The sequence below is a fragment of the Rhopalosiphum maidis genome, chromosome 1 (genome assembly GCF_003676215.2).
Source record: "Rhopalosiphum maidis isolate BTI-1 chromosome 1, ASM367621v3, whole genome shotgun sequence".
Lineage (NCBI taxonomy): Eukaryota > Metazoa > Arthropoda > Insecta > Hemiptera > Aphididae > Rhopalosiphum > Rhopalosiphum maidis.
In genome coordinates, this window is record NC_040877.1 from 86,374,157 (window position 1) to 86,392,303 (window position 18,147).

Here is an 18,147-nt window from a genome sequence, read left to right on the forward strand (position 1 = left end):
TAGTAGACGATGATGTGTTTGGTAGAGTTGTTTGTATTGCATGTTTGCATTTTTTTCGTATTAGTTTTCCATGTCAGAATTTAGTGTGACTAATCCTTAATCGACTGAGACCTACCTATTATTTTCGATTTACATGTATGTACTCGGGCAAGGGCTTAACATAGAAATATTATAATTATTATTATTATATAGTCATACAGGTAATGCATGGGATTAGTTTTTGTAAAAATAAGTTCAATTTACAGTATTTATTACAAATAAAAAATAAATTACTAACTGCAGTATATTTATTTTATGAAACATCCTTAGAAATATAGGAAATATCTGACAAACGGTTTCCGCTCAGAATCGTTTTTCATCGTGTACAATGATTTACCATCAAATTCAAATTTAACACTTCCGTCACAGTGACAAACTCAATGATGGAGAATAATCGTCGACATCACTACCTCTTCGATTTTTGTAGGTGATCATTAATCATTAATATACAATAATAAATAACAAATATTTAATGTGATTTAATTTATATACACAAATAAAATGTTAGTAATAGCTGATGTGTGTTATTAACTATACGACTTGTAAGTATAATATTAATATATCAGGTATGGATTGTAACAAGTGCCTTAAAGGTTATATTATTGATTCTCTCGGTGAGTGAATTATCAATAAAGTTAGTATAAGTATAATATTTTAAATAGTGTACAGCCATGTTGTCGTTACTATTATAGACTATATAGGTAATTGTTAATTGTACATTGTAATTATCTAAACGAAATGAGCTATTATGGTAACATATTTTGTATTCTGTAATTTAAAAAGATAATGATTTATTAAGTGCATTTTAACCAAATTGTAAACCCCTTTAGAGTATAAATATTATTTTAACTCAAAATCATCTTTGACGACCCCTGGGGGAAATATGACTGGATATTGTTGAACAAAACATGTACAAAGGAAATACGTCGAAATCCGTTTAAAAGCAAAATACGTAATCATTGTTTTCAATGAATGAGAAATAAGAGAAATTAACAATTGCACATACGTTCACACGGTTATAAACAATTAATGCGTTATTAATTATCGAACTTCCTTTAACCTAATTACCGAACAACGTTTCCCGCAAATATAAATGCGTTGCGTTTATTAACAATTAATAGTGTGTTTCATATAATATTAGACTGTGTTAATCTATTTTCTATTGTAATAGTATTTGTGTAGTTAATAGTTATATAGTGTGTGTGAATTATTATTTATGGTGAGTGACAACTGACAAGTACATAAGAATAACATATTGAATTACTACAGTAACCTATAGTAACCGTATATTATAATTTATTATTTAAAAAAAAATTCTTAATATTATACTATAAAAGAAAACAAATAACAAGTTTAAACTTAAAATTAATAGAAATAAATAAATGCGGAAGGTACAAGTAGGTAATTAAAACTTAAATGTTGTCATATTATTTCAACAATCTTTCAGCCAGTACAATTACTTGAGTCGTAGTAATAAGAACGTAAATAATAAAATAACGAGCCTACTTTATTATAACCTATATATTATATATATATAAAAAAAATAGCCATTAAAAATTAATTAATTAGGTAATTTTTCATAATTTATTATAAATTAAATAATAATTTGTAGCGAGAATTTATATTAATTATATACATTATCAATACATTTTATCTGATATAATTTTTTAAACGTTTAATTGTGTTTGTAATAGTTTTTTTTTTTATAAAACCAATAATGACGACTGTAAACAGTTACCTAAAGACTCGATGGCTCCAGCATTAAATATTCATAAATAATACATAACAAATATTAAATAAATATATTAACACTGCTAAATAAAGTACGGTAAATTAAATAAAAATCTTAAAATAAAAGCCATTAATTAATTAATAATATACAGACAAGTGAATATTATTATTTAAAAAATCCACAGTATTTATACATCATCCTTTATCATGCTTAAATGCAATATATATTTTACTCGGATAAAAATAAAGTTTGTTTTGCAGTCTCGCAGTATTTACTTATGCGAACTGATTTATACATTTTTAATGAATTTTAATGAGCAAATACCTAAAAGATTTTTTTTTATTTAAACGGTTCTCAATACAAAAAAATCAAACGAAGCGTTTGTCGCGCGTAGCACAAGGCGTTTGTGCGAATAAAAATATAACTACGTATAGCAACATTGTTGATATATATATATAGGTAAAATATAGAAAAACGCGGAATAATAATGAATAGACGAAAAATATACGGTCTCTTTAAAATAGGAACAAAAATGTATTCAGAAATTTAACACTTTCGTCTCAATAGTATCCTTTTATCATATTAGTCCTTAGATCGTCGTATAATTGTACACTTCATAATATTTTAATGTTTGCATACAGGTTGTACAAAGTATTCTCAACATAATTTTTTTTACTTTAATAATAAATATATAATATTTATTCAAATTCTGATTGAGTGTCCCTATGCAATACAAACTTTTGTTTTTCAGTTATTAAAATATTTATACTCTAAGGATAAAATTCCTTAAAGATGGTTTTACAAAAATATAAAATATATTTAGAATTGGATGTAGAGTTCATTATAATTGGTCTAAATGTATTAACCATCTACTAAAATTGTCAAACCACCATAGTCCTCATATTTCCTAAACTCATAATCTTTAGCTAGTATATTGAAAATTAAACAACTTAAGAGTCTATATATATATATATATATATATATTATATACTCGTTTAAATTTGTATTTTGACACTTCAAAGTTTTAACATAAAAATGATCAACTATATATTTTACAGTTTTTGAAAAGGGCGAGGGGGGGGGCCATCACAATTAAAAAATAGAAGTTTTTGTCTCTTCGAGAAGTACAAAAATATCTCAATAATTTTAAAACGTGATGGTCTTTTAGCAGAGATATATTTGCAAATTTTAAAATACTGATTTTAAACAACCGGATCATCTCCGAGGGAATAAAGGCAGTGATGAGCATCGCCGCTCGCTGAATCGCCCTGTATATATTATTAGGCATAACGTACGCGTTTACGGTAGAGTGGCGACCGATTATGTAATATACGCGCAGGTAGATGACGGTCCGTGCTCAGACTATATAATGTACATATATTATAATGTATATTTTATTTACGCGTATTTTGTCTAGGCGCGGGCGAACCCACCCCGCAGCGGGTCGCGGATCTATAGGCGGCGTCGGTGCGGGCGAGCAGGCGACGGACGACGACGACGACGACGACGACCGCGACGTCCGCTTTCTACTCGTCCGCCGCGCGGCGTCGTCAGCCAGCAGATGGAACCGTTCCAGAGGTCTCGGCCGCCGCCCGTGCGCCAACCAACCCTTGTCCGCCGCGCGGGCAATCGATAAGCTCGCGCGCGAGTCCAACGCCGCCGCCACCGACACCGCGCGCGCCCGCGCCCATCCCCCGCCGCCGGAGTGGGCGTGCAGTGATCGCCGGCTGCTGCTGCTGCTGCTGCTGCTGCTATGGTCGCGGCGTACACGTCTACGCGTAAAATGCGTGTGTACGATAAACGCTCGCGCGCGCGCGTGTGTGTGTGTGTGTGTGTGTAGTCCGCAAATAGTGTATGCAAATCACAGCTGAAAATCCTGCAGAAAGGTATACATGTATATATATATCAGGGATAGTGTGACAGATATGCGTGTGTGTGTGTGTGAGAGAAGAGAGAGAGAGAGAGAGAGATAGAGTGAAAGAGAAGTTGAGAGTATGAGACGCGATGAAATAATTAAACGGAGCTGCGTACACCGCCGCCGCCGTTGAATAGCAAACACTAACCGTATATATATATATATATTATTATATATGCGCGATACCGTGCCCGCGCGCTATATTCACACCAACACGGCGTGGAGGGGTGTGCCCCGCCGCCGCCGCCGTCGAGGGGGTGTCGACGGAAAGCCGCGAGTCGGAAGCGAGCGAGTGGTGATGGGGGTGGAGAGGTTTAATTTATTCGTCCGAGTGCCACACGAAAACCGTGTTCGCTTTAAAACGTTAATTTTTCGGTCCTGCCCACGCGCTTTTTGCACCCTTTACGTGATTTGCACGCTAAAGTTTCGGTTTGTATATATTAATATACAGACTTGTCGTCGTTGTTAGTGTTTTCGTTTAATTTTTTTTTTTTTGTTCACGTACAATACGGGACGATGAGAGGGATAATAATAAAGTACACATCACAAATAATGTTATAATTTATGCGGCTCTCAGTGGTGGTGGTGGTGGTGGTGGTGGTGGTGGTGGTGGGGTGGTGTTCGCTCCGATGCGTATATACCGCACGTCGCACATACCGATATATTTTTTTTAAAACAAACGCTGCACAGACAATCCGCGGAGCCGCGGGGCTCGTACGACGACGACGCCGATGACGGCCGATTTTGATTAATCGCGCGGGTCGTCTGACACCGCGGTTTTTCTATTATACATATATATATATACGCATCGCACGCCTCCCGCCCCCGTCTCTATTGGTCTATTATTTATTTCCAACATATACGGTATTATTTAGATTAACGATATCGTTGTCGTGTCGTTAGAAATATGGAATTATTCGTGTACCTACTTATACATTCATACCCATCACATAATATCATATACTATGATTATATTTTATGCGCGCGCTTCTAATCTTCATAATTATTCACATGTTTATTATCATTAGTACGTATCTGTTGTATGTGTACGTATTTACTTCGTGTCACGCCGGTAACGTGTCAGTGCAAACTTATTATTATATTACAATCACGCAGAATATATATATATATATATATATATATATATAAATATTCCGTTCGAGAATGAAGTCTATATTTTACCTTTCAGATATAAATCGTTTTGTCTGTATTAACATCGCGGTATTTTTGTCGGCTTGTTATTATATTCGTTTTTCGACATGCAAAAAGGAAAACAGCAAGTCCGTGTGCATATATTATCTTGTTTTTCATTTCCGTTATCTGTTTGTTTATACTTATACTATTGTCTTGGCTCTAGTGCAAATGATTATTTGCCTATCTGTCTATTTGATCGCGAAGAATTGGCCCATAGTTCAACCTTTTTACAATTCTGCTGAGACACAAATGTTCGTTCATCATAGCTATCTTTACATGCGCAAACATACTGTAATATTACTTATTAGTTATGACTTAAAGCTATACAACACTCGCATTTGGTCACAAAATTATTACATGTCTGGACACCATCATTTTTTACTGATGTAACATATTATTTAGACATTACATCATTGTGTTATACATTATCTATAATAATCTATAATATTACATATATTATTTCGTTGTTTTTTTTTATGTACGTAAGGTATATGTATTTGTCTTTTTTATGTGAGCTCATAAGTCAAAAATCGTGTAGGTATTACAAGCCATATAATTGCAGATTAAAAAGATATGGACTGAACGTACAGATAAAACGAGAAGTTTAGGGACAACATTTTCAGAAGTATAAATTATACACCTTAGTGGCTTAGTCCTATCATATTATATTATACAAGTATTGGCTAGCTCTTTTTTACAGTGTTGGCACTATACGCAACCTACGACATAGTTTATATATATATATTAATACATTGTCTATGCTATAAATAATACTATAATATAATAACTACCTATTCTCATAACGTTAATTATAATGGATTGCGATAAAAACTGCAATAACATGGACAGGCAGGAAATGAGTACGAAATAAAAATAATATTAATATTTAATAATGATCAAAATCAAGCCATCCATAATTTATGAACAATTTTATTTTTATGTTTTTTGTTTGTCTTCTAATAAACAATTTATATTAAAAACCAATACACCGTATCTAGTCGTTCGAGTAGTGAGTATATACCTATCATACTTTTAATCGTTTAAAAAGTTCAACTATAATATGAACACTTCATTGAGACTAAAAATATGAAATCGATGTGTTGTAGCGTCACAGCGATATGAGCTAAGTAAAAATAAATAAGAAGGTCCAAAATTTAAACATTGTAAATATAACGTTACAGCAATCATTGTTGAATTACTTTATTTAATTATTATTTTAAAATTGTATTTATTGTTTAAGTGTGTATCTTATACATACTACTTCTAAGTTCAAATATGCTTTCAATTCAAAAAATTGTGACTATATTTTCAAACCTAATAGGTATTGAAATTGAAAAACATTGTTTTCAAAAGTTATTTCCAAGCTATTTGGCTGGAGAACAAAAAATGTGTCAATTTAAATTGAAAACAAAACGTTGTAGTAAAAAATGTAATATGACTACAAGTCAACAAATAGTTCAAAAATACATATATTATCGATAGCTAAACTAAATTTATAATCTATAAAAAATACTTAAACAAATTATTGATGCAAATTTAAAGTCTACTGTCATTCTTATAGATTCTGAATACTGGATGAAGCTGTATAAATATATATTATTATATTGTTTAACTATATGACATGATGAGTTTTTTTAGCTTATAATGTTTGTATTTTGTCATCAATCACTGTTTTTGAACTGTAAAAATTATTTAATTATCAACTTTGATGGTGGTTCTGGTAGCAAATCAGAATTAGTTGGTACATTAGTGGGGGGGGGGGGGGGTAGAAATCAAATATCAAAATAGTTATCATTATTTGGTATATTATGCTATTATTTGTTTTTAGAAAATGTTAGATTAACTAAAACAGGTAGATGAGTGTGTTTCCCTATTTTTTTTAAATAAAAACTATAGACAAAAACAAAATAAATTTCGTCAGAAATCGTTAGAAAATTTCTGAAAAATATACACTTTAATCATACAATAAAACCTATTATAAATAATATATTACAATATTAAATTATCGCTTTACATCGTTTAATATATAATTGTAATTTTTAACAAATTTTAGAAAAAATGGATTTACGTTAACTAGTGTAAACGGCTAATGAAACTACTAAACTACCATGTCACAATAACACTATTATACTATAATGTCTTTATGAATCGTTCAGATCTCTATTTTATTGAATATATTTTAATTAATTTAACTATATAAATTGTTGCGATTACTTGACAATCATAGATATTATTTTATAATATAACGATTACCTATAATTGAAATCCTCACGATGTTTCTACTTAATTATATAAAGGTACATTAAATATCAATAATTAATAAAACAAATGTATTTTTTTTGAAATTGACGATAATATTATATCATATGTGTACATGTATATTATGTCAATTATGTATAAACCAATGTTTAATTGACTGTAAATGTTATTGTATCATTCAAATAAAAAATATAATGTTTATTATTACCGAGTATCAAAAAAACCTATTCAAGGACAAAATTAATGAAGTGGATAGACCCAACATAAAATATAATTATAAAACATTTTAGCTACCTTTTTAAGGTTAATTGAGGTGTTATTCGCTGTAAAAAGTTATAAACCGTAAACTCAAAGTAGGTACACACCTACATATTGATTTTAATATCATATTATATCTTCTTTCAAACATTAAATTGGGTATGGAGTATGGATTAAATCAGTGGGTAACACCATTAAACATTTACCACCTGCGTTATAGTATTTTATTTTTAATTGAAATGTAAAATTAGTAACAATAAAAATACTAATGGGCATCATAAAAAATATACTAATTATATTCCAAAAAATACTCGTAATAAGGTTTTGTTTTAAAATATTTAACAAATTTGGTATCATAATAATTATAAACATCGAATACGCAATAATTTTTAAATAAGCTGAAACGTAAAATTAAGTTGTTTCTTAGAAGAGAGACTAAATACACCAATGCGCGTAAATGAATATCATATCATCGGTACTTGTGTATAAAAAAAATGTTTCATCGTATCGATAAATTTTAAAGAAACACAATTCAGGACGGTCGGGTTGACACGAGATAATTAATATGGGAGGGTTCTGAATAGCATATTAAGTGAATATTGGTTTTAGAATATATGCTTCTGCAGGTATCCCGCCGCGCTCGTTTACCCGAATGTCGGCATCCGATGTTCTATCGATTTATTTCCATCAGTCCCGCTCAAAAATCGTCTAACGTGTTACTTATTTTAGAAGGATAGTAAGGACATTACTTTATTATTATTTTAATTATTGATGTTTGTACCTTTGATAAGATAAAATGGTAAAAAAAAAAAACGTAACGTAATATATTATATTATATTATATTTTTAGAAAATGTGATTTTACTGAATCTGCTATATGTATGAATAGAAAAACTAATTATACGCCGTAATGGAATATAATTACGAAGAATGTAAATTTGAGTTTGTAATTTTAAAATACATAACATTAAATGTATATATAACACTATAATATAAATGATGTCGATTATATCATTTCAGTTTTATAGCTGAGTCTTATACGATGATTTTAACTGTAAATTGTTGTAAAGTATCCGAATATTAAAAAATGTTTATAGTACACTGTGTGGAAAAAAATCATAAAATTAAAATCTGATCAAAATTTCTTGAGGAATATTAATTAAAAAAAAAAAATGATAAATGTACAGGTAATAACATAGGTATCTATTACATATTACAATTTTAAATGTTAATAATTTTCATTAACCTAATTGTAGCTTATTTAAATAACAACACTGAACTTTCAATCGATCTTAGAGGGTGTACATTTTATTTTCTTAAAAATTGAAGAATATTTCATTATTTATGAAAAAAAATGCGTTGAAAGTTTATTTCTTACAGGACTATAGTCTATATTCTCTATAATATATATAAAAAAAAAAAATTATGTTTTACGTGTAATATGATATTGCCAGCTGCAAGGTACAGAAGAACAACTAAACTAAAAATATTATTATTTAAATATTTATAGATATGAGCACGGCGGTCGACAAGTGTTACATACACATTAGGCTCCAGTATATTTGACTACTGCGTCCCTTTATACCTATATACAAATGGGCTATACCTACGGTTTATCGATATGACGATTTTCTTAAAACATAATATTTTTTATATTTTTCTATATTTCATACAAAAATTTATGACTAACAATTTATGAAAATTAAAATTTGAAGTCTGTTTAAAAAAGTATAATTTTGCCATATGTGTATAAAACAAATTTTCATGATGAAAATCCAGAAATGAAATAACGTTGCATTATAATTTTATAAACGACGATCAGACAAATAGGAATACTGTAAAATAGCAAAAGTAAATGGTGCAAAAGAGAAACTGACCTCGACGTGATTTGAACACGCAACCTTCTGATCTGGAGTCAGACGCGCTACCGTTGCGCCACGAAGTCATTGTAGATGATCCTATAAATATATAAATTTTAAGTAATTTAGTTTATTTTAATATATAAATAATAAACATTGAAATTAATTTGTTTATTTAAATAATAATAATAACTATTAACTATTGTTTTTGATTGTATAATAAACCGATAAACAATAGTAGGTGTAAGTATACTGGTTAGTTGTTCACTAAAATTATGCTCATAAAGGCCGTCTGGGAGAGATCGACTTGTTTTATAATGTGTGTGGATTCGCCCGACGCCCAGAACATTTTAACATTTCAAACATATTGCTTCGATGTTACCGTGGGTAGCTGTTAATTGTTATTGTGTATGTTACTGTGAATGTCCGCAATTGGTGAGTGCTGACAATCACCTAGTGAATGTCGACATACGCTTACCAAATTGGTGGATGTTGAAAAATTAAAATGACATGGACATGTACTAGTGGATGTTGACAGTTACATTAGGATTTTGGTCAATGTTAACATGCACATCAAAATTTTGATTTAATGTTGACATGGGTTACATATTCGCACATACTATTATAGTATAGTACTATAGACAATAATATGAAATAGAAATTATATGTTTAGTTATAAACATTAACAATTACTTTTGTTAATTATGATTATTATTATTGAACAATATTATACCTAACCTAACCTAATAATTAAATTATTAATATTTTGCCATACAAAAATTATTATTTTAAAAAAACGGCGAAAATCGTTCTATTTATTGCATCATTGTTGGCATTTTGAACTGCATAAAATGCCAACATTTCTACAACCACACTTTTTTGTGGTGCAATTTGTTTTGCAATTACATCTTGTATAGGTAGGTACTAAAATATTAGATAAGATCAGATTAAATAATATCGATATTACCAACATTCATCAATATCGTTATATAAATGTCGACATTCGCTAGTAAGTGTTTACAAAAAGTACAAATTTAATCAATATGCCAACATTCGCCAATGACTTAGGTGTATGACGACATTAACCGATGACTACCAGCACTCACCAATTGCGGACATTCGCAGTAACATATACACCTAAATTCATTTTTATTTTTTAGGCATAATAATTGACAATGTTGAATATAGCAATAATAATATATTATTAGTGTATACTAAATACTAATAGTGTTTTAGACGTTTTAGTGTATAGTTTATAGTCATTTGAACGTTTGAAAATTAATGGCATCGTCAAAAATAGAAAAATACGATTTTTCTTGTAATCCATACACTTTGAAAGTGAAAAAAGTACGTAGTTTAACAGTAAATCATTCGATTTTAACGGTTCGCTTAGAAATTAGAAACCTGCACATGCTTACCTATCATTAAAGTATATAAGTGCATCTACGTACTGTGATGAGAATTTTTATTCATTGAAATGTAAGGCACGTAAACAAAAAATTATTTCAAGGGTTCCCCCCCCAGGTATATATGTGTCTCGTGTCTGCCCATGGACATTAAAAAATATAATACGATCATATGATATTGGCAATTACCTCACCAAGTATTAGATAAATGCATGTAGACTGGATTTTTTCAATGGAGCGTTTTAATTTTATATTTAAATACAACTTGTTAATCGAAAATATTTCGGGAGGGTTTGAACCCCCCCCTGTATACGTGCCTGCTTCAGATAATGATGTTAGTGGTGTTACAATGTCGTTCATCGATAACATTTATAATAGCAGCTGTTAATAAAACATTTTATAAAAACTTGAATTAAAATTAGCATATAATATATTTTTGGATTATATATTTATAATTTGTATTACAGTGGAAGGTGGGTGTTTTGACGCCCAAAATACTTTCCCCCCGTTACGTGACTGCATATCAATATAATAAAGGTATATTGTATATAAATTATAAGTAAACCTATAAATACGAGTATAAAACGTCGCATTCTATAGTTATGCCCATATATTATATAAATAAATATTAGACATTAATTTTTAATGTAAAAATAATTTTCAAAAGTATAAATCTGAAATAGGTAATTGATTGAGACCAAAAAACATGACTAGTCATTCTGGTACAACTGTATAATGATATGCTCAAAACGAAAAACCCATTAAGTGTGTTCATAAATTAGTCCATTGTTCTTACAATTTAATAATCGTTATCAACAACAGTGAAAAGTGGCAAAAATAATTTAAACTCGTGTACGGGCGAAAAAACAAAAGCGTACGATAAAATTGACCTCGACGTGATTTGAACACGCAACCTTCTGATCTGGAGTCAGACGCGCTACCGTTGCGCCACGAAGTCGGTTGTTTGAAAATGAGAGCTTTAAAAGCTATAGCTTAAAAGTGGACACTGGACAGTGATTGTACCGTCAGCGATGGAATCATTTTGGTTTTTATAAAAATACTGCAGGTAACATAATATTATACTTATTTTATACATTGAAAACCAGCGTATTACTCGTGATTTTGGAGTTATTGTTTTATTATTTAAATTTGTCATTTGGACTACACATATTTGCATAAAATTACACAAAATGTTAAATTCTTATTTTTCATAAGTATATAACGCTCTATAGTACCTACTACCCAGACACACATTACATTTAGCCTAGTACAGTAGTACCTACGCCAATATGGCATTATTATACTGAAACTCGCAATAAAAATTAAAAGTTTAATAAAATATAACACGTATTATATTAAAATATATACACTCGGAAGATTACAGGCACCTACGACCTACGTTTTATGTGGTTATAACGCTGTATAGTATCGTAAATTTAAATACAATATTATGTATAAATTATCTAAGTATAACGAGTAAAGAAAATAATGAATTAAGAACTATTTTTTATTAGATTTACATGATAAACCAATAATTAATCATTACTGAAGAATGAGAAAATAATAAACGAAACAATTTAAAAAAAATTTGATATTGATGCGAAAAAAAATTGACCTCGACGTGATTTGAACACGCAACCTTCTGATCTGGAGTCAGACGCGCTACCGTTGCGCCACGAAGTCGTAGTAGTAGAGTGAATAAATTTAAAAATTTAAATTAAATTAATTTTTATATGTAAATTAATGGATATTTTTAATTTATAAATAACGATAAAAAAATTAAAAAAATGAATATAAAATTATTGAAACTTAAACATATTTTAGTGTATTGTAATAGTAAAGATTATTAACCATACTTAAAATATTATGACTTTGCATTTAGGTACTTATTGGGCTATAGAATATAACCTATATACAAACCTTAGTAGTTAGTGAGAGCCGGTAAGTTATTATCTACATTATTTATCCAAAATTTATAAAGACAGTGATCAAATTATAAACGTGTAAAAAGATATATTAGGCGTTATTACACCAGTTAAAGAATGAACCTAATGAATAAGTCAATATGTATCTATTCAATTTTTTTCAAAATTTACTTTCTGTGATTTACTATTTTGTCATTTTGATTATTTACATATCTTCAAATTTGGAGTGTCAAACAATCAAATAATTAATTATATTCGTATAGGAAACATAATTTTAGCGAAGAACGAAATAGCTCATCCAATACACATTGGTATAGTTGGATCAGTCAAACTAAACTTTTGATTTGTTTTGAGATCTTTCCAAAAGACAAATGTGTGTTAGCCCTTTGCAAAAAAAAATGTTTATAAAATTAATAAATTATAAATACGTTTTTTCTTGTTCAGAAAGCTTAAACAAACACAGGAAGTTCATTTACAACTTAAAAGTTTTTCATATAGAAATTTAAAATTATTGAATATATACATATATGATAAATATTGGAGTATTTGAAGTAAATTTCTATACAGGAATCAGAAGTATATAGTCACATTTCTTTACAGTTCTACCACGCTACATAATAAATAATAGTATACAGTATTTCATTATAAAAGATTAAAAAAATAAAAATATTGTCGAACGGGGTATGTGTGTCAGATCTTGTCGTCATACATTTTCTCCAATTCAACCAATGAAAATTAAAATCAAAACTGATATACTTAGAAAATGATAAATAATATATGTATTATACATATAATCACTCAAGTTAAGTATATCCGAATAAAATACAATATCCCGGGTTAGAATATATTATATATTTTAAATAATTTTCACTCACACATCCATTATTGTAATCGACAGAATCAGAATGATAAATATAAATTAATGATTGTAATGTAAGCCATTAGCCCTTAACGACGAGTCTTTAATTCTAATTATTGTCAAGTATATTTTCAATTAAAATTCTTTTTAGTCATTTATCGCTGATGTCCTATTTTTTGAAATTATAGTAGGTAATTATACTAGTATTTTTTTGGTTTTTACTTGGGTTTTTATCACTTAGTCATTAATAAGTATGTATTTTTTTTTTTATTTTAGCTGTTTTATTAAGATTTTGGTGCGTTTTTAATTATTTTACATGTCTCTTGTTAAAATGTAGGTATATGCGGCTGATTTAGTTATACTCTTAAGGTTAGATTAGATTAGATTACTACTAAAAATGACAATTATATAGTATGTTGGTATGTATAAATTGTTTTTATACTGTTTATCTTTACCTTATTATGTAGGTATATTGATTCAATTCAGTAAACGTCGGCTCTTCTTCTTTTTTTATATGAAATTACAAATGTAAATCGTGTATATTTTTCAACATTTTTAGAATGTACTCCTAAGGTTATGAGATCATGAATTAAATCAGCAACATAAATTTTAACAGTGGACTTGTAACGTCATTGCAAACGCACAAAAATCTTAATAAAACATAGCTAAAATAATAATAATAATAAAAATATAATATATTAATGACTAAGTAAAAAAATCCCAATTAAGGACCAATTGAATACTATAGTATAATTTCAAAAAAAATAGGACATCGATAAATGACTAAAAAGAATTTTAATTGAAAACATACTTGACAATAATTAGAATTAAAGATTCGTCGTTAAGGGCTAATAAGGGTTCACATTACAATCGTTAATTGATATTTATCATTCTGACGATTATAATAATGGATGTGTGTGAGTACAAATTATTTAAAACGTAAAATTTAATATCCTAACCCAGGATATTGTGCTTTATTCATATAACACATATAATAATATGGTATTTATCATTTTTGAAGTATATTAGTTATAATTTAAATTTAAATTTGGAGAATTAGAGAAAATGTATAACGACATAGTTCTAAAATATACTTGGTTTGACATCATTATTATTATTTTTTTTTTTTAATAATTGTTCATACCGGATGGTGTAATATATGAAGGATATTATAAATGAGTATTTTATAATTTTATTTAGATTTTGATTTTACCGCTCAACGCATGATTAAAAGAGTTGATAACTGAGTAATTCAATTTAATAATAACACGTGATTACATTTGTCGTGACGTGCTTGCGTGTGGCATTATGCAGGCAAGCAGAAAACACCTCCAGGGACTACTCCTATGCATACTCGATAGTTAATCGCTATATGAAAAATATAGGTTATAAGGTCTATGAAAAACCTTTTATTATATTTTCAAGCTTTTTGGGCGAGAAAAACGTTTTATAAACATTTATAAAGAAATATCTAAAAATAAAAATGCTCTATCAGATGAGCTGGTAAATAGGTGAGTAAAAAACATCCCCGGGGACCTAAAGTATACTACTACGTAATACTCAATAGTCTTTATTTTCTTTTATACGATAAATTTAAGTGAAAATGTAGATAAAATCAAGACAATTTGCAAATTATGAAATTAAAATTAAAATTTGTATTAGTTTATATGCTTGAAAATGTACAGGTAATGCGACTGTGTAATACGATATTATGCGATCGTATTAATTCCTTGTAGAAGTTGTTTTTAGAACAATTTTCAAATATCAAAACTCAAAAGTATATATATTATTGTGCTCAATTTTTTTATGGACATTTAAAGTTTGAATTTTGATTTAATTGGATATTCAAACAAAACATAACGATTTTAGTTTTTCTGTTGTATTTTAAAGTATACAAAAAGTAAGAACTTGAAACTTTTACCATTAAGTATAAATCATTTTTAAGTACAGGTATTTTAATATAATATAATAGTGACATCGGTAGCAGACGATGGAGGATATATAAATTTATCATTATTTATTATATTCTATAAGTACTTACATCACATGTATAAATATATATATTGCATGAATAGGATCATCATCAAAGTTTTTTCGTTTACTGCGAGACTATCTATTATTGCAACACACACACACACACACACACGTACACGTACACGTACACTATATATATATATGTATCGGTTTATATGTGTCATGTGTGTCGTGGATAATGTATATACCCACACCCGTGATCGCGTTGCGATATTAATAAAAGCAATAAATTCTGATTCCCTCCCGTGACGACGGTCCCATTGTTGAAGGGACAATAATATTATTAATGACCATGCGCGACAAATTTTCGGTGTACGTACAAATTTCCATATCCTTCCGACGCGTGTCTCGCGTCGTTCGACGGTTCCTTCTGTGCACACACACAATATGCATATATGTATATATATATATTACATACAAAATAAATATATTTCTTTTTCCTCCTCGTTTTTTTTTTATATATAAATATATATTATTTTATGGACGTTTCTGGCGAGGGCGAAAAAAACAACGATAAAAGAAAGAAAAGTGAAAAAAGGTCATGGGAAGACCCCTGCCGACGCCGGAAACCAGTTCCTTTTTTTTTTTTTGTCTCCGCGTGCGCCCATATTATAATAATATGTAATATTATTATTATTATTATTATTATTATTATATAGACGGAGATGGCGGCACGCGTCTATAATAGAGCACTATAATATAATGGTAACGGATGCATCGCGTACTGCAAACCGTCGAAAGTCCGGCACGTCTGCATCACTCATCTGTACTCTGAGGTCTTTTGAGTTTTGATGACTTTTGAGTTTTTTCCCCGTGGCGATCGCCGGAGTATGACCACAACGATTTCGGTGACAATCGTGTTGTGTCATCGTATATGTTGTATTATATACACATAATACAACATATACGTTCGATACCGCGCTTCTGGTTCCGGTTAAACGTGGTATCAACTGTGGGGTACTTATAATAATAGTGATACAAACATTGACGCGGTGGTGTCACGTATTGTTTCAAGTACTGAATACATACTTGGTTAATTCAAAATTTATATATAAAAAAAAAAATAGTTGACATATTATTACTATAAATTATACACTTTAGTATAATGGAACACGGAAGTGAAAAACATTTTTAAATAATAACAGATCAGTAGTTTGGTTCGGCGTTCGCAATTCATAGGTTACCACTCAACGTTTCATTGAATGCATAATATATAATAGTGCGTATACTGGTGTGTATGTTACAATAGATCTGTATATATATTTTGATATGTGTTTACAATGCGTCCGCGTAATTTACGGTATTTTAAATCCTTTATATTATTCTGTATGCCAACTATATACTATTATTGTATACAAATTCGTATTCCATTCAAATCTATAAATATGACTTTTTATGTATAATATACATATAGTATATTTATTCGAGTATTATCATTAAACCCAATAATATATGTATATATTACATGTCAAAGGGTTAATTGCATACAACTTTGGTGACTAGTTTAAAAAAATATATGTCGTTTATACCATATACACGTTATCACGATTTTTAAAGCTAATCGTAAACTCTGCCCGGAAATCGCAGGTAACAAAAATGTAAACTGTAATTTTAGCGTTGATGATTTTTCTGAGGCTTTCCAGTGTCAATGCACAAATATACATTAATCAAGTCATCTGAATACATTCCACAATCAACAGATATCATGAAATAGAAACATATTATATTAATACCAAAATAATAATTAACAGTTTTAAATCAACCATTGAAAATATCTTTAAAACGAGAAAGAATCATTATAAATTATGATTTAAAAATTAAAAAATATATCATATATTAACAAAAACGTAGGAGTTTGATTGCTATTTTAAAATAAATAGGTACATTTTAAATTATAGTACGTAACATTTATAATGTGTGCAGATTTAAACTGATACATTATAGTTACTATAGTGATGATTAAGTACTAATCTAATTAAAAAAATACATGTTCATAAATTTAACTGAAATGAAAATGAAAAATAAACGATACTTCTGCTGAATAATGATAATCATTTTTTCTGGAAGATTAAGATAAATTGCTATCAAAATTAAAAATGATATACCTAAAATTAAAAAAAAAAAACAGAGCTAAGTTTATAAATTATCAAATTTTTACTATTCAAAAATTTAAAAATCTCTTGGCCGTATTAATAACGTAGGCACCAGGCAGTAGGCATATAATTTTATGAGATTTGGTCAATTCTTTCATAGCGGGTATACGGTTACATAATTCTATTTTGTAAGTTCTTAGAGAGAAAAATAATAACATTTTATCATACCTACTACATACTTTAAGGTTTAGTCTAAAGTATGTATAATGTAGAATAAAATTAGTTTCAATATCGAAGATTTTGAATATAAATATTACTTGGCTAAAAGCAGTCATAACTAATAAGTGTGTTTTATTCGTGTAGGAACCTACAAATATGCCTCTATTATGTCTCGTGTGGGAACTGTAATATTTTCCAAAACGTATTTCACTGAAAAATCGAGGTCGAACTTATCAACTGATCTTTTTATTACCTGCTAGTAAGGTATTGCTGGACCGGGCTTACAGACTGCGCCTTATATTTTTCAAAGCAATGCACCTATGTACTTTATACTATATAGCAGATTTTATAAAGCG

At 29.1% G+C, this 18,147-nt stretch overlaps 3 non-coding genes across 3 annotated transcripts; all 3 read right to left on the reverse strand.

Annotated features, from left to right (window-relative positions):
* Nucleotides 1-9,269: 9,269 nt before the first annotated feature.
* Trnaw-cca lies at nt 9,270-9,341 on the reverse strand. Its single transcript has one exon. It is a non-coding gene; the product is annotated as a tRNA-Trp (tRNA).
* A 2,206-nt stretch (nt 9,342-11,547) lies between these two features.
* On the reverse strand, nt 11,548-11,619 carry Trnaw-cca. The gene has a single exon. It is a non-coding gene; the product is annotated as a tRNA-Trp (tRNA).
* A 653-nt stretch (nt 11,620-12,272) lies between these two features.
* Nucleotides 12,273-12,344, reverse strand: Trnaw-cca. Its single transcript has one exon. It is a non-coding gene; the product is annotated as a tRNA-Trp (tRNA).
* Nucleotides 12,345-18,147: the final 5,803 nt, after the last annotated feature.